At 47.6% G+C, this 18,787-nt stretch overlaps 1 long non-coding RNA gene across 1 annotated transcript in view; it reads left to right on the top strand.

Moving 5' to 3' along the window:
- The window catches only part of LOC128837189 (uncharacterized), a 35,510-nt gene extending 17,669 nt beyond the window's left edge, over nt 1-17,841 (top strand). Inside the window, exons 2-3 of the long non-coding RNA XR_008444917.1 lie at nt 10,086-10,224; nt 17,677-17,841. This is a non-coding gene — a long non-coding RNA (uncharacterized LOC128837189). The remainder of the gene's footprint in view (nt 1-10,085; nt 10,225-17,676) is intronic.
- The last annotated feature ends 946 nt before the right edge of the window (nt 17,842-18,787 follow it).

An 18,787-nucleotide genomic window follows, 5' to 3' on the forward strand; every position in this document is an offset into this window, starting at 1 on the left:
CTCAAGGAGCTCCATCTACTGAGTTTAACAAAGAGAAGGTTACGAGGTGACTGGATAACATGTAGCTACATAGGGAACAAATATTTGGCGATGGGCTCTTCAGTCTAGCCGAGAAAGGTGTGACATGATCCAATGGCTGGAAGTTGAAGCTAGACAAATTCAGACTGGAAATAAGGATTACATTTTGAACAGTGAAGGTAACTAGCTATTGGGACACCTTACCAAGGGTCATGGTGGATTCCCCATCACTGGCAATTTTAAAATTAAGATTGGATGTTTGACACAAACAAGTCACAATTATTCTGCTGACTTGGTGAGTCATTATTCGTTGATCCTTGCTTTGTTTAAATGTTATAATATCTTTTTATTAGCAGCTATGTGAAGAATGGATTTCTGAGTACAGCAGAATCCCTACCCTCATCTGCAACTGGCAGCAACTCATTCCACCTGCAACCTGCCTTTGCAGTCTGACTGGCAAAATACCCCTTGGGAAGAGCATCTCCTCCGTCCATAATCCAGCCAAGCTGTTTCTGCAGAGAGAGAGATGGATGCAGCTTCAGAGAGGTTATCAACAGATACCTTTTGTGATAGCAGATGGAAGCACTTACTCTCAAGTAACGAATCACAAAAACATACATCGGCTCTTTTTCAAACTAGGCTAAGCAATGGAAAAGGAGGGGACCTTTCTCTATCCTATAGCGAATGTGGGTGTCAAGGAAGCTTTGGAGTCTTGATATCAGGCACATCTTTACAAGGGTTTATGCATAACTAGTAGGGATTTGTCAAGAGCTGCCTTCTTTGCAAAACCCTTCCATACCCCAAACTTTGGGGATCTGAATAAAACAGAACCTAGACTTTCATCATCTCTATGTTTGATTTGTAAAGCTAAAGGCACCCTGTTTTTCTCATCACAGAGGCTGGAGAATGCACAAACATGCACAAAGAGGAACTTATATCTAGTCCCCCTGGGTATTAGTGGCTGGATGAATGGGAAAGATTCTAGAGCTCATTGCAGAGGACTAAATACTGGACTGATTTAGAGGAAACTCCCACGGCCCTTCCAGAACTCTGTGTCTCAGGGAACGTACATGTCAGCAGATGCTTGCACTCTGCTCAGATCTTTCACAAGACTGTTCCTAGAACTTTGAAAATTTGCAGGGTCCTTCATGTCTAATGTCTACACTACGAAATTAGGTCAATTTGATAGAAGTTGATTTTTTAGAAGTCGATTTTATACAGTCTATTGCGTATGTCCACACTAAGTGCATTAAGTCGGCGGAGTGCGTCCTCACTACCGCGGCTAGCCTCGACTTACAGAGCGGTGCACTGTGGATAGCTATCCCACAGTTCCCGCCATCTCCGCTGCCCATTGGAATTCTGGGTTAAGCTCCCAATGCCTGATGGGGCAAAAACATTGTCGCCGGTGGTTTTGGGTACATGTTGTCAGCCCCCCACCCCTTCTGTGAAAGGAACTGCAGACAATCGTTTTGCACCTTTTTTCTAGGGTCCCGTCCGCTGGACCCGCTCAGCCTGCTGCCTGCCTGGATGATCGGAACCCCAGGCAGGCAGCCAGCTGAGCAGGGACGGCCGACGGAGCCCCAGACGTCCGCCGGCTCCTGCCAGCCGGGGTCCCGCTCAGCCCTGCTCAGCTGGCAGACCTCGGTGAGGTCGCTCAGGGATGCCTGGACAGACACGGCAATCCTCCTCTTAGAGCACCGAATGGGAGTGACTCCAGGTCATTCTCTTCTTTAAATTTCGTCTCATGGAGATTCAGTCCTGCCTGGAATATCATGCGAGCTGGAGGCTTCTGCCTCAGGCTGCTCTCCCAGCCGGCAGCACCGCGTGGTCACACCTACCCCAGCCTACCCCTTGCTCCCAGGGCTCATGAAGCCTGGACAGTAGTAAGGAGCAGTTCAACTTGTGGAATGACAAATCCAGAATGAAGAATTGCACTGTAGGGGCCACGTTAAGATTATTTCAGAGTCCTAGATAGCATTTAGTCCCTATAAAAGGCTTCATAAAAATTTCCCCCCGCCCCTAACAAAAATGTTAATTTATCAGAGCAGCTGAAAGGGTAAGGAACCCGTGACTATAACTTAGAGAGAGCTTCCATTTTATTTAACTCATAATTGATATACACCTCTACCCTGATATAACGCTGTCCTCGGGAGCCAAAAAATCTTTCACAGCATGGTCTGTTCTAAGACTAAAAATGCAGGAGGGGAGTCAGAAAAAGGAACAATGACTTGTTTCTGTCTGGTTTTGAACTGGGGCCGTTTCATGTGTTAGGTGAACATGAGCACCACTACAGTATGGGTCTCCTCTTTTTTTGCCACAAACTTTGCCGAATGCACAGGAATGTTTTCTCTAGCTACCTAATGTAATGTCTATATCTATGGCCTTCCTGCTCACAAAGTGGTCATGCCCCGCCCAATGCTGACACAGCGTGGAGTGCATGTGACACAGCGACCTGGCTCGGGCAGGATTGCTAGCGAGGCATGATACTTTTGCCATTAAGCAAACACAGCAATTCCTTCCTGGCCTCTGCCACTGAATGCCTCCATGCATTACGCTATGCCCTATCAGTGCGGGAGGACTGCATGAGCTCAGAAAACATGTCATCACGAGTGCTTTTCTTTCACCTTCTAATCTGCGATAACCTCAGGGACAGAGATGATAGGGGGAGCGTAGAAACATTCTGGGGGGACTGCATGGTCACCTGTGCTGCTGAGTGCTGCTGAGTTCACCACACTGGCCAAAAGGAAATGAAATTCAAAAGTTCCCGGGGCTTTTCCTGTCTACCTGGCTAGTGCTGTCCAGGGCAGTCACAATGGAGCACTCTGGGATAGCTCCTGAAGGCCAATGCTGTCGAATTGCATCCAGACTACCCCAAATGTGACCCGGGAATGTCGATTTCAGCACTAATCCCTCGTCGGGGAGGAGTACAGAAATCAATTTTAAGAGCCGTTTAAGTCGACAAAAATGGCTTCGTCGTGTGGACGGGTGCAGGTTAAATCGATCGAACACTGCTAAATTCAACCTAAACTCGTAGTGTAGACCAGGGCTAATAAGTTGAGCATTTTCAGCCAGTGTTTAGGTGTGTGTCTGTCTGTGTCTGTGTGCTCACATCTCCCCCAAAAGGCTTGAGGAGAGTTTGCATGGAACATTTTGGGGAAATACGTTGGGAAAGATCACTAGCAGATTCGCCTCCTCCCCCTATAACGTTAAATATCACCAATTACTGCAGGGGACATGACTCAATGCAGTGGCTAACCAGGCCAGCCGCTCTGACCCTGAGCCGGGAGGAATTCCAGGCAGATAGGAACTCTCTCACCAGAAGGCTAGATGCAGGTAGTGGGGGAAATCATCACTCACTCTTCCCCTTCAGCCAGCACTGCAGCAGCTCTCCCTGTCCATGCCTCCCTCTACCATCCACCTGGCTCTTCCCCACAGCCTGACTCTCGGAGAACGCCCGTCTCTCCCTCTCCCCCACGCCCAGCAACTCACCTTCCCCACTGCTAGTCAACAACAATGGACACGGCACTTGTAACTGAGCTGTTTAGGGCTGGCAGGGCCAGGGAAGTACCCAGGGCAGTACCCAGCCAGAGCAGTACCCAGGGCCTGAGAAGGAGTACCCAGCCAGAGGAGTACCCAGGGCCTGAGAAGGAGTACCCAGCCAGAGGAGTACCCAGGGCCTGGGAAGGAGTACCCAGCCAGAGGAGTACCCAGGGCCTGGGAAGGAGTACCCAGCCAGAGGAGTACCCAGGGCAGTACCCGGCCTGGGAAGGAGTACCCAGCCAGAGGAGTACGCAGGGCAGTATGCAGGGCCTGGGAAGGAGTACCCAGGGCAGTACCCAGGACCTGGGAAGGAGTACTCAGGGCAGTACCCAGGGCCTGGGAAGGAGTACCCAGAGCAGTACCCAGGGCCTGGGAAGGAGTACCCAGCCGTAGGAGTACCCGTGGAAGTACCCAGGGCCTGGGAAGGAGTACCCAGCCAGAGGAGTACCCGTGGAAGTACCCAGGGCCTAGGAAGGAGTACCCAGCCAGAGGAGTACCCGTGGAAGTACCCAGGGTCTGGGAAGGAGTACCCAGCCATAGGAGTACCCGTGGAAGTACCCAAGGTCTGGGAAGGAGTACCCAGCCAGAGGAGTACCCGTGGAAGTACCCAAGGTCTGGGAAGGAGTACCCAGCCGTAGGAGTACCCGTGGAAGTACCCAGGGCCTGGGAAGGAGTACCCTGCCAGTGGAGCCTGAGTCTAGGTTCCTGCACTGAGCCGGTGGGTACCCACCAAAAACCCCAGTCCTGTCTGCACTGGCTCCTCACTGTAGCCATCCCAATGGGGCAGCCCTTCAGCCCCATTCCCCAGAGCTGGTACCATAAAGTCTGGGGTAGACTGGCCACAGGAAAGCATACTTGTGTATGAAATTTGCTAAAAATGGCCAGCACTCTGTGCTACCTTTCTCACCTATGCTGACCCCAACACCCAAACACCGAAACGATGCACCTAGCTCACTGCCTTGTTATTAAGCAAATTCTGGCTGTCTGAGACTTATTGTCAATCTCAAAATTTTTTGCCATTGACTTGTGACTGGAAACAAATCTTTGCCTGTGTTCAGTGACTGTTTCTTTAAAACTACAGGCCTTATTTTTTTCTTCTCTGTCTCTGACACTCCTAAAATACAATTATACCTAACTTTAAAATTACATGCAAATAAAGCACTCCAGCACATGTGGCCTCCAAGAGATAAAACCATTTCCTCAGGTAGCCGAAAGTGCTTGTCTGAGCTGTCGGCTTCAGCTTGTTCCCTGGAGCAAGCTGTTATCTCGGCAAGGCTGTGTGCCCTGGAGTGTTCTCTGTGACTGGCTCGGATAGCGGTGACGTTACTGACAGCAACGTTCTCTTGGGCCACTGGCCCCTCAACGGCATTAGTGTCAGTGGGAATAATGGGATGTGGACAAAATTAAATAATATCGACCCTGTTCATCGTCACTGTTCAAAAATTAAACGAAAATTAATGGGAGCACATGGCTTTGTGGGTAATTAACTTCCAAAGCGGTTCCCTGTAATGTCAGACCAGCTCTCAGCCTCTTTACTGTCAGCCAGGTCAGGTCAAACTCTATTACTCCCTCCATTGTAATGTGCTGGAATTGGACCTGGATGGCATGACATCCTTTCTAAAGGAATGCACAGGCACACAGACTACATCAGGGAAGCAGCAAGCCCTGAGGACAAAATAATTAGTAGATTAGCAGGGCATAGCAGAAGCAATCTGCACTGAAAATGCTACAGTCTAAGCTAGTGGAATAGTGGCATCAAGCTCGTCTCTTTCACCAAGAGAAGTTGGGCCAGTAAGAGATATTATGTCACCCACCTTGTCTCTCTAATATCTGGGCCCCACATGGCTACAACAACACCGCAGACATCAACTCCGGTATGAATTCAAATCTGTACATGAGCTAGCTGGAAAGGCAGTTTTGAGCACTCAACATTTTCTTTTCAGATGATCAAAGATTTATGCAAGAGTTGCTTCCCTTGGCATGCCGTGCTTCCTGGTGTGTGAAACATTCCCAACCCACACCAAAACTTCATGAAACCCACCTGCCTTCCGATTCCATTCCGTACTTCAGCCATGCTTGTGGAAATGTGCTTAGTAAAGTCCCTTGTTCACACCTCCTCCTGTGCCTCGGATGTCCTTCCACTGGTTCATCTAGACGTTGTCTCCTCTAAGGGCCTGGCCCAATGGAGTTAAATGCAAGTTTTTCCTTTGACTTTGATGGGTTTTGGATCAAAACCTAAAACCCCTGCGAAAACTCATCTCTTGTGTGAGACCTAGAAGAAACGATTCAATAATAATAAAAAATTCCCAAGCCCCAACCTTTCCGTCCAACTCTCATGATATAGGTAGGTGTGTCAGAGTAACCCTGTCATCTTATTGATGTATCCCTTAGCCTGTATCATGCTCCTTCACCTCCCTTCCGGTTCTTCCCACTACTCTTTGCATCACATCCCTTCTTAGACTGTAAGCTCTTTGTGGCATGGACCAGGTCTTTCTATGTGTTCTGTAAAGCACCTGGAACACTTTGTGGTGTTTACAATATAACACCAAACACTATAACATGATTTGACCAGGTTCTGCATTTACACAGAGATAAATCAAGAGTGACTCCATGGAGGAAGCAGTGGTGCAAGTGAGACTGGAATCAGGCCCATTAAGCACAATGAGCAAGCTCTCGTTAGGACGTACAGTATTGTGGTGTGGTTTGGATACATTTAAAACACTTCCTGAGAGGTCTGTGTTACTGTGACTGCATTTTCTGTTCCTGTTCCTTGTGGAAGCAGAGAAAGAACTGACAGCAAGGGGATGCAATGCATGACAGTTCGTTAGCAAGAGTCAGGCTAACTGTAACCCTAATAACGCGAGATTTGTAGAAGCGAGGAATGTGTGAGGCGGGTGAGAAAGAACTGTGTGAGAAGTTGTTGCGACCTTGTGTAGATAATGTGTAGATAATATGGAATGTAGACTAAGAGTCTACATTAGTGAGCAAAACAAGATATCAGTATGACCTATGTATAAACAAAATGCAACTGTTGCTCATTATTGTCTGTAACAAAAGGTATAAATGCTTGCTGTAATTGTTTACCTGTTGAGAGACCTGCTTAGCTCTCTCCCTCTGCGCAATTGTGAGAGTTAATAAAGCATCTGACTTGCTGTACCTAAACAAATAGTGAGAACTCTGTTTTTCTCCGACATCCTTAATCACCTTTGTGCTGTTGACGAAGCTGAATGACTCGCAGTTCTGGTACATGCCCCTTCTGGGCATTTGCAATGGCAGCCAGGGAGGCAGCACAGACAGGAAAGCAATAAAGGCGTTGAAGAATTTTCCCATGAAAGATGTGACTTTGCATTAGAGCTGATGGGGAATTTTTCAACAAAATGTTGTTTGGAAAATGCTGGTCAGCAAACCTGGAACTTTTCACAGACATGTAGCAATTGTGACAAAACTTTCTCAGAAGGTTTCTGAGGTTGAAGACTAACTAGGGAGAGTGAGACTCATGCAGCCCGGGAATAGCCAATAGCCATGCGGTTAGGGCACTCCCGTGGGCTATGCTCTGAGTCAGGGAGCTCCTATCTGGACATAGAGCTCCTACATCCCAGGCAAGTGCACTAATCACCAGGCTATAAAGTCAGTCCATCAGTCTTAGTGTCTCATGCAGGAACTCTCCCACTTTGTACAAATAATTGAATATTCAGTGGGCAAAAGAGGGAGACTGACCCTGTAGGCTGTGGCTAGAACACTCAGATGGAGATGAACGTTCAAGGCTCTGCTCAGAATTAGGTATTGCAGGGACTTGAAACTGGCTCTCCCATTTCCCAGCTATTCTGCTCTTTTGCATTCTCTGGTTTTCAAAAGAAATTCAAAATGGCTCAGTTTCACCTTAAAGTGGAATGAGAAAAATGATTGTCAGATGGAAAAACCATATCCCTCCCTTGACTTTGCATGGATAATGTGACTTGTCAATCAGATAGACCCTGAACATATCTCTAAGAGACGGGCATCTTCTTTGAGGGATGTCAGAGTCAGCAGACAAGCAGATATAGGCTCCAATCATTATCTTTTAGTAGCCATGTCACAACGTGGTTATCAGTGGTTCACAGTCATGCTGGAAGGGCATAACGAGTGGGGTCCCACAGGATCAGTTCTGGGTCCGGTTCTGTTCAATATCTTCATCAGTGATTTAGATAATGGCATACAGAGTACACTTATAAAGTTTGCGGATGATACCAAGCTGGGAGGGGTTGCAAGTTCTTTGGAGGATAGGATTAAAATTCAAAATGATCTGGGCAAACTGGAGAAATGGTCTGAAGTAAATAGGATGAAATTCAATAAGGACAAATGCAAGTACTCCACTTAGAAAGGAATAATCAGTTGCACACATACAAAATGGGAAATGACTGCCTAGGAAGGAGTACTGCGGAAAGGGATCTGGGGGTCATAGTGGATCACAAGCTAAATATGAGTCAACAGTGTAACACTGTTGCAAAAAAAGCAACCATCATTCTGGGATGTATTAGCAGGAGTGTTGTAAGCAAGACGCAAGAAGTAATTCTTCCACTCTACTCTATGCTGGTTAGGCCTCAACTGGAGTATTGTGTCCAGTTCTGGACTTGACAAATGACCATGGCTACCGAGAAGAGACTGGAGGCTGCCTATCACAGATGGCTGAGGAAGATACTACATATTTCATGGAAAGACAAAATAACAAATGTGAGAGTAAGAGAGCTGACAGAGCAGGACACATTAGAAAATATAATCAGAGAAAGAAGAACCATTTGGTTGGGACACATTCTCCATATGGAAGATGGCAGACATGCTAAGCAAGCATTGGACTGGGTACCTGAGAGAGGAAAGACCAAGGAAGAACTGGCAGAAGAGAGTGATATAAGATATTGAATGGATTGGCATTACCTGGGAAGAATTACCGCAACTAGCGAGCAACCATAATCAATGGAGGAACTGGAGTACTGTCTGATATGCCAGAAGCCCAGGGACACTAAAAGCCAAGGGGTGGACAATGAGCTGAACATGAGCTCCCAGTGTGACACTGTGGCCAAAAGAGGTGAAAGAATAATGGTGCAACCATGGCTGGGACACGGTGTCCAGTTGTGGTGTGCACAATTCAAGAAGGGTGTTAACAAGTTGGAGAGAGCTCCGAGGAGATGAGAATGATAAAAAGACTGGAAAATTCGCCTTACAGTGATAGACTCAAGGAGCTCCATATATTTTGCTTATCAAAAAGAAGGTTAAGGGGTGACGATCACACTCTATAAATAAATACATGAGGCACAGAAAGTTGATAATAGACGGCTCTTCAATCGAGCAGACAAACGTATAACAAGATCCAATAGCTGGAAGTTGAAGCTGGACAAATTCAGACTGGAAATAAGATGCAAAGTTTTAACAGTGAGTGTAATTAGCAACTGGAGATATTTCCCAACTGTCGTGGTGGATTCTCTGTCACTGGCAACTTTTAAACCCAGATTGGACGTGTTTCTAAAAGATCTGCTCTAGTTCAAACCAGAATTAACTCAGGGAGTCCTATGGCCGGTGCTATGCAGGAGGTCACACTAGATGCCCCACAATCTGGCCCTCAGAGCTTTATCTATCTTATCACATGTATACTGCCAAGGAAAGCTGCTGCGAGGGAATGTCCCTGTTTTCTCTCTCTGGGGTAATGAAGATATGTAAAAGCCCCTGGTCATGCCTGGTCAGTGATCACTTAGGGAAACAGTTGTTAGCAAGTCCTGACTGCAACTGTGAGAGAAATGTGAATTTGCTTAATAGGAAATGTTAGGATTAAATGATTTAAGAATAAAAAAGGGGAGGTTTCCATAGCAACAAAGAGCAAGAGAAAAAACAGTCAGTAAAAATTCAAAGAATTTACTTCCGTTTGAAACTGATGTTCCCCAAATCTAGACCAGCAATGAATGGGTTGGTAACGTAGAATGAGAAATGCTGTCATGCTAAATATGTTTTCCTTAATAATTAATCCTGAAGATTCACATTACATAAAGTGAAAATAGGATAGTTGCCAACATGGAAAGTCAACCAAAATGCACGTTGCTTATTAATAATCCATTGCTTTATGCAGTGCCAGGTAGATGGGGTCTATCATTACTTTTGTACTGATAGTCGATTATAATTTCCTAAGGAGAGCACAGGGTTAACAAAGAAACATTAATTCCCAAACAGTTATAAATGTATCACTTGCTAAAAGCATCTTGTAGAAGGGTATCTGTTCTTGTGACTGAAATATAAAAGTGATACCATGCATAACTAATCCCTGTGATCTCAGGGAAACCTCTAGCAGTTCAGAGAATGATTTCACTTGATTTCTGAGCTCTCACCTCTTTGTTCAAGGCCATAGTGTGTCCAAACCGTATCCAAACCATTTTGGTCCATCTGCATTTAACCATTAGTGTATTCTTAGGGAGCTCAGTAAAGCAAGATCTGAAATAACAGTAGAAAACTTGTCTTTGGAAATGAAGACCAGAAGTTTCCTTCCCTTTCCATTATATCTGCAGGAAATAACACCCCACTCCCCGCTGGAAGGGATTGATGTGAAAGGAAGCAGTAAAGTAACGGGGAGGCAGGAGGGAGATTGAAGAAGAGAAGTGAAAAGGAACGCATTCGCTCCTCAGCACTGAAATGCCAATAACCAAGGTAATTAAGAGGCGTGCTGAGCTTTCAGCAGCACGGGCAAAGAGGAGCTTCTTTACTCACTGTGTTAGTTTCTCCGAGGCAAGTCTTCAGTTTGTGAGACTGTTGACATAAAGGTCGACTAAACCCTCTGGCTGGGATTTTGAAAGGAGGCAAAGGGCCAGATTTTCAAAGGTATTCAGACACCTATAGATGCCCGTAGGGACTTAGTGGGATTTTCAAAAGTGCCTAGGCACCTAAGTCCTACTGAAATCAGTGGTGCCTAAGTCACTAAGGCTCTCTAGAAAATCCCACACACTTGCTCCTTTTTAGGCTCTTTGTTTTCATGAGTGATGAATGGGCTCAAGGCGCTCGGAGCACAACATTGCTGAGCGGCTGCTCGCTGTGTGCCTCACGGCGACGTGTGTTGTGCTCTCTCACGGTGACCTGTGTTGTGCTCTCTCATGGTGACATGTGTTGTGCTCGCTGTGTGCCTCACGGCGACGTGTGTTGTGCTCGCTGTGTGCTTCATGGTGACGTGTGTTGTGCTCACTCTGTGCCTCACAGCAACGTGCGTTGTGCTGTCTCATGGCGACGTGTGTTGTGCTCGCTGTGTGCCTCACGGTGACGTTGTAACGATGCTGCCTCTTGGGGGGACACAACTGAGAGTATCAATGCAGGACAAATTGCTTAGAGCAGGGCAGTCACAGCCCAAAGCTGGGGGTCCTTTATTACTAAGGCACCAAACCAGCCAGACAAAGAGGACTTTGGTCTCACCCCACTGGCTATCCAGAAGTCATACGAGCAATTCCCTCAGATACTCCAGTTTCCCAGTATCACCACCAGGGCCACTCGTTATGGGGACGACTGGTTATGAAAACCAATACCCCAGTAAAAAAAAAAAGGTTCTCTCGATCCCAAAGGACCAAGCCCCAGACCCAGGTTAATATACCAGTCAGATCTTACCCACAAATCATGCTGTTGTCAATCCTTTAGAATCTAAAATCTAAAGGTTTATTCATAAAAAGAAAGAAATAGAGATGAGAGCTAGAATTGGTTAAATGGAATCAATTACCTAGAGCAATGGCACAGTTCTTGGTTCAGGCTTGTAGCAGTGATGGAATAAACTGCAGGTTCAAATCTAGTCTCTGGATCATCCCCAGCTGGGATGGGTCATTCAGTCCTTTGTTCAGAGCTTCAGTTTGTAGCAAAGTTCCTCCAGAGATAAGCAGCATCCCTCTTGGAGCTTTTTACACACGGCAGTTGCTGCTAGCAGTCTCAAAAAGGCAGTGCACCTCCAGCTCTCCTACTGGGATAGGCAAGGTTCATATATTCTCAGAGAAAAACAGATTCAGCTCACAGCAAAATACACAAACATTCACTAGCTGGCAAGTGTTTCTTTTCCTAATCTGTTAGAAAAATGAGTAAGAAAAACAAAAATACTTTTTTTTCTTATGGGAAAAATACGTACATAGTTAAAAATAGTTGCGGGCTTTAGAGATGATTATTAAAGTAATATTCTCAGCAATGCATAGGCAACAAAATGCAGAAAATTGTCCATATGCAGCCTGAGAAATCCTTCCATTTTTCCGTTTCTGCGTGGAGTGTTAGGCTTTGTGGGCAGTGATATACATGGATGTACGTATGTCTCAGGGTTCACTCCCTGGTCAGTGCCTCCTTGAGGCTGGGTCTGGGGATTACTCCACTCAGCTCTGATGCCCCCTTTCCAACCAGTTGCTCTCACCATGTCCCTCCTCGCTCTCCAGGACGCTCTTTGTGACTCAGCCCTCTGGCCAGGTGGCCTGTAGTCCTCCCCTTCCGGGGTGTCATAGCCCTACTGGGTCTGCTGTTCGCATGCCATTCCAGACAGCCTGCTGCTCCCAGGCCAGGTCCTGGGGCTGGTAGGGAAACCCACCTGCCCACTACTCTGAATTCCAGCCCAGGGACCCGATGTCTAGCAACTACGCTCTGCTCGCTCCTTGCTGTGGAGTGTTTTCAGAATGGACTTCAGAAGGACAGAGGGCTCACGTTAACGCTGGGTTGTTTGCTGGACAGCGTCACAGGATTGGAGGCTCGATTGTTTCTCTCTCTCAGCTGCCTCTCCAGACATGTTTCCTATTCCTGTTCTCTTCCCTGGGGCTGCCTGCTCTGCGGGTGATCACACCTCTCTCCTATTGTAGCTGACTGAGCTTCATCCGGGGTGCATTTGGTGAACATGCTAATGCAGGCCATGCACGCCCATGGTACTATCCAACATTATTACATGAATGTGGCACAAGGCCTGGGTGCTGTGGAACAGTCAGGCATTAAGGAACATTATGGAGCCCTTCCCAGGGGCGGCTCTAGCTTTTTTGCCACCCCAAGCATGGCAGGCAGGCTGCCTTGGGTGGCATGCCTGCAGGAGGTCTGCCGGTCCCGTGGATCCGGTGTACCCGCCACCGAATTGCTGCCCAATCCGCGGGACCGGCGGCCCTCCCGCAGGCATGCCGCCGAAGGCTGCTTGACTGCCCCCCTCGCAGGAACCGGCAGGTGCCCCCCACGGCTTGCCACCCTAGGCACGCGCTTGGAGCGCTGGTGCCTGGAACCGCCTTGGCCCTTCCAGAGACACTGAGAGAGCGCCTCTTCAGACCATCACATCATCCCTTGGCAGAGCCAGGCTACCTTATGAAACAGGAAACTGTGGTTCTTCCCCAGCAATAGACTGTACATTGGAAATGACTCTGAGCACCCTGCCAAGTGTGACACTGGCCAGTTGCCCTGTACTAAGGAAGCAGCGCAGGCAGCATGAGAAAGCCAATGGCGTGGGTGGAGCCACGGAGCACCTGCCGACTTCGCTCTTAGAAATGAGACTCACCCGCATTCCAACCTGGGGTAAGTCGGCACACTCAGTTCACAGCAGCGATTCATAGATGTGCAGACTCCAAGGCCAGAAGGGACCATTGTGATCGTCTGCCCGACCTCCTGTCTAGCATGGGCCGGAGACCTGCCCCCAGAATGTTCCTGTTGGAGCCAGAGCAGATCTTTCAGAAAAGCCGCCAATCTGGATTTAAAAATTGACAGTGATGGAGAATCCACCAGGACCCTTGGTAAGTTGTTCCAGTGGTTAATTAACCTCACTATTAAAAAATTGCACCTTATTTCCAGTCTGAATTTGTCTAGCTTCAGCTTCCAGCCATTGGGTCTTGTTCTACTCTTTGTCTCTCGACTGAAGAGCCCTCTATTATCAGATTTCTACTCCTCATATAGGTACTTAGAGAGTGTGATTAAGTCACTTTATAATCACCTCTTTGTTAAGCTAAACAGATTGAGTGCCAGGAGTCTATCACTCTAAGGCAGGTTTTCTAAACCTTTAATCATTCTCCTGCCTTTCTCTGAACCCTCTTCTGTTCATCAACATCTTTCTTGAGTTTTGAAGAACAGAACCGGATACAGGATTCCAGCAGCGGTCACATTAGTGCCAAATACTGATGGAAAATAACCACTTTACTCCTACTCAAGAATCGCCTGTATATATATCCAAGGTTTGCATCAGCCCTTTTGGCCACAGCGTCGCACCGAGAGCTCATGTTCAACTGATTATCCACCATGACCTGCAAATCTTTCCCAGGGTCCCTGTTTCCCAGGATAGAAGCCCCCGCCCTGTAACTACAGCCTGCATTCTTTGTTCCTAGATGTGTACGTTTACATTTAGCCATAATAAAATGCATACAATTTGATTGCGCCCAGTTTACCCAGCAATCCAGTATTAGTGACCTGTCATCTTCATTAGTTATCACTTGCCCAATTTTTGTGTCATCTGCAAACTTTGTCAGTGATGGTTTTATGTTTTCTGCCAGATTATTCATAAAAATGCTAGATAGTGTAGGGCCAAGAACCAATCCCTGTGGGCCCCCACTAGAAATCCACCCGCTCAATAACCATTCCCCAGTTAGTTACATTTTGAGACCTATAAATTAGCCAGGTTTTAATCCACTTAATGTGTGCCAGGTTAGTTTTATAATGTTCTAGATTTTTAACTGAACAGTCAATGGCACCAAGTCAAACACCTCATAAGAGCTTAAGTATGTTACATCAACACTGTTCCCTTTCTCAATCAGACTTCTCATCTCATCAAAAAAGGTATCGAGTTAGGATCGATAGTTCATAAACCAATGGTGCATCAGCTTACACCAGCTCTGAATTTAGTCCCTGGTTTCTAGGGAACAGAACAATTCATTCTGCTCTCGGAGCACACCCTACTGTGGAGAGCAGCGGTTTATGAACATAAAACCAGCCAGACTGGATCAGACCAAAGGTCCATCTAGCCCAGTATCCTGTCTTCCGACAGTGGCCAATGCCAGGTGCTTCAGAGGGAATGAACAGAACAGACAATCATCAAGTGATGCATCCTGTTATCCGCTACCAGCTTCTGGCTAGAGACACCCAGAGCCTGGGGTTGCATCTCTGACCATCTTGGCGAATAGCCATTGATGGACCTGTGCTCTCTGATTCCGCATGCGGGAGACTCTTATGGGGGCTCGGTGGAGCTGCACATCCCTGACAGTGGCTGGAGCAACTGTGGGAGTGTGAGACAGGAGAGCAGCTGCTCTCTTCCCCTCTCTCTGTCACACAGAACAAATAAGAACAACTGGGGGAAAGTCTGTGTTTTAATAAACCCTCCAGTTAATACTAAGAATGTGATTGCACAAATCTTCTGTGTGTGAGCAAAGTGCACCCAGAGACCCACCTGCCTACCTGTCAGCCCACAAGAAATGTCGAGAACTACAGCACATGAATCCACACGGAACTGAAACGCAGCAGCAGCAGGTTTTTAGAGCGTGCATCTCTCTCCTCTGCCAGTGCCTGCTCTGCAATGGGGGCCAAACTGGCTCGGCTGCAGACAGCCGCCGGAGAAGACCTTTGTGTCAGGGAACAACACAAAGCCGGAGGGACAGAATCCTCTCCTCCTGTGCTGCAACACAGCTGGGCTGTGGCTTTATCGCTGGGTGTGGGGTTGGGACTTTCTGTACAGAATCTAGGCTTAGGCATCTGTGCTGTGTGCACTGTGACACTGGCCGGCCAGGTGCCAGCTCATGCCAAGGGCCCTAAGCCCCACTGAACACTGACAAATGCTGGCTGGAGCCAGTCTGGCTCACCTGTGGGTTTGCATTGTTAACACAGGGATTGGATTTATAGAGATGTGCTTAGTGTTCGAGCTTTATGAAATGCTTGTGAGTTACAGAGCAAACACTCTGATAGAACCTTCTAACAACGCATACAGAGTTATACATGAGATTAATGCCAAGCAGCAACTGTAAACGTGTTTGCTCTGAAACTGGAAAGCCAGGAGAGAAGCCTTACCAAGAGTAAAATGCTGGTTTATCACGAGAAGTGTCATCTCCTGCCCAACAAAGAAGGCCCATGGACACTAGACAAGTCATTGTGGAACATCAATGGACAAAAGACTTTGGTGATTGCTCCCCCCACACCCATGGGGACGGGACATGCACACGGCCAGCTTGAACTCTGGGGGCAGGGAATAAAAAACCCATCCAGAAGAAATTGTTATCCCTGTGCTCCTTGGCCTTCAGGGAGAGGGCCGGACTTTTAAGCATATGCAAGGGATCCCCAGCTGCTTAGCCTGGGTTAGCCCTAGAGGACATGTAGAGCTTGCACATTACAACAGCCTCTATTCCTTTTTGGAACCTAAGACTGTAACTCATTTGTGGGTGCATGTTTACCTGGTTTAACCTGGTAAATAACTCTCTGATTTCTATTTCCTAGTTAGTAAATCATGAGTAGGGTTGGCTACAAGCATTGTCTTTAGTGAGAGGTAAGTGGGGGAAGTGACTTGGGACAGGGAGTAACTTGAACATTGTTGTGATTGTTGGTGTAAGGGACCATCTATTAGAAAGGCAGGCTTTCCAGGGTGGCCAGATAGACCATGTGCCCAAGGGGCCTGTCTGTGAGTCCATGCCGACCCTGGTATAGCGCTTGAGCAGTTCACACTTGTTGGTTGGTGACATTTAAGTGTAGAACTCACACCCAGTTGGGGGTTTGCGCACTGGTTTGTAACAGGCTGCCCTGAGGTTGGCACTCACAGTCCTCAGCCACTCCAGACAGGTTGACATGCACAGTCTCTGGCCATTCCCCTGGCAACCCCGAACCTAACCATGGTGCCTCCTGTCACGGCCCCCGTGGAGAGCTGTGTCCTTCCGCGGTGCTGCTCAGCTCCTCTGGATATGCTCTCTACAGCCCTTCGACTGCTTTTCCCATCTCACATGCCCCTGAGCGTGGGTTTGGTCCCTAATGAGTAAACATGCAGTGTCCCCCGCTGCCCAGTGCTTGTCTTAGGAACACCGTTTCTGCACGAAGTGGTGGGAGGTAAACGCTCCTTGTCATTTTTACCATAGTCAGTGCCTTCCTTTTGTGTAGCGAGAGGTGCTCTGTAGGTCACTGCAGACATGCTGTGCCTAACTCACCAGTGTAACCAGCAGCCACTGGTTATTCTGATGAAAGGCCCAGGAGACTCAGGGTCAAAGGAGAGCAAATCGCTGCAGGCATATTGCTGAGCTCACCTGCGCCGTGTCTTGCCAGTAGAACCAGTCTCATGACCAGACCCTGAACCTTTACGGCTGATTTTCACTAATTGGGTGGCATGAAGCAACCCAGCGAGATTCCCCCCAAATAGGGCAATGCCCTGTCGTGCCCCTCCAGCATGGCTCTGACCCCATCCTCCTCCCAGCCTGTTGTAGTGGAGGGCTGGGGAACATGTTGAGAACAAGGGAGCCCTTCTCAGTGACGCTCCAGAGGGTTTGGGAGCAACACTCCGTGGCTGAATTCTGGGTGGCTGGAGCTCAGAATGAAGTTATTGGTGATGTCGGTGGCGGCTAGTTTGGGGCCTGGTGCAGCTCCCGTGGATTTAGTGGGTGTTTGCAGCACCATCCTGGTCTCAGGGATGAGCGTGGGAGGCTTCTGCAGAGGCAGAGCTGGACACTCCCCCAGATTGTCTAGGTCGGCTGAGCTGCTCTCAGAGAGGGGCTTCCTGCCACCTGGCAACCCTGACCCCAGGCTGCCATGCACTAGGACTGCTCTGAACCTAGCCTGGCTGCCCAGGCCCCGCCCCGCTGCCACATTCTTGTCAGTTTTACTTGGCGTCCAAGCTTGTCTCCTAAGGGTTCATTTAAATCAGGAATCGTTCTCAGCCTCCAGCATCCAATGTCTCAAGGATCATCCGGTATTTGAAGTGACATCAGTAATATTGACTGGGAGTGGAGGCAGAAGTCGGCTGAAAGCAATGGCAGTGTCCTCTCTGGCACCCGTGTGATCTCATCTGGCACCCGAGCGTCTCTGAGATCTGAACGCTTTTCAGTGCTGCAAACTGCCCTCCTGCCCACTATGTGCAGAGCATGGCACAGCACTCGAGTCCAAGTGCCAGCGTTGAGACAATTTGTGTATTTGGTGTTGCTAACTTCCTTTTCTTTTTTTTTTTTTTAGTTTTTCTCTTTCATGCGTACGAAACAGAATCCAGGAGTGACTGAATGACGACATAAACCGTTGTCTCTCTGATCGAGGCTATCGAGGTCATCGCTAGGTCTGCTGACGTGCTTGCTTTGGAAAGATTGTCAAAGCAGCCCAGAGCTTTGGACAGGCACTTTTCAATGTGGAGTAATGAAAAGTGGAATAAATATATATTGTGTGTAGCGGACTTTAAAAAGTTCCCTATCTCTTTTCCCTTGTACAATTTGTAACATCAATAAATGCCATGTTACTTTTGTGCAGAACATGAATTGGGCAAAGCAGAAGTAATAATTAGAGGCAATTTCATATAATTCTGACACTAATTTCTATGATTCTACCAAACATTGCAACATTTCAAAAATAAGAAAAATCCTGTAATAGGATTTGCATATCAGAGAGTAAAAAGGAATAATCCCTCTGTCAGGTCTAAGCATTTCCAAATACTCACTTATTGCAGGTTGAATAAATCATTCTGCTCAGGATACCTTAGCAATCCTTGTTCTAGCACCTGGGCTGTGTGCCGAGACCCAGAGTGGGAGCCCAATCTAGGCCCTGTGCTATTGCATTAGCAAAAACAGCCTGGCTCTAAAAACAAACAGTTACCAAATGGAGAGCAATCCTCTGGGCGTGTGCGTCTGCTGACCTGGGCATCCGCTCAGCAGTATAAACTGGTGACCTCCCCTCCACTCTCTTTCCCATTTGGGTAATTGAAGGTGAAATGACACTGTTACTAACCCTCCCAAGAGCCTGACATCACAGGAGACCAAACCAGTATCCCCAACATTCAGTCCTCTATGGATTTACTCTTCCGCCCCAGTCGTCACACAGACCTTGCAGAGCTGATTGGTGACTGGCCACCATTTTGGGTGCTGACCAACCCCAGACACTGTCAATCACAAGAGGCTGAAAACAGAGGGCCCAGTTCTCTGTGGTGTAAAGACGTGAAGTCCTATTGGCTTCAATGGAGTTCTGCCTACTTACACCATCCAAGAATTTGGCCCAGCACCATTACAATCCAGTTCTAGTGGGCTGTGCTGGCCACGTGACATCAACTCCCTTTTTTTTTTTTTTTTTTTACATTGAAGTT

The sequence above is a fragment of the Malaclemys terrapin genome, chromosome 4, assembly GCF_027887155.1.
Source record: "Malaclemys terrapin pileata isolate rMalTer1 chromosome 4, rMalTer1.hap1, whole genome shotgun sequence".
Lineage (NCBI taxonomy): Eukaryota > Metazoa > Chordata > Testudines > Emydidae > Malaclemys > Malaclemys terrapin.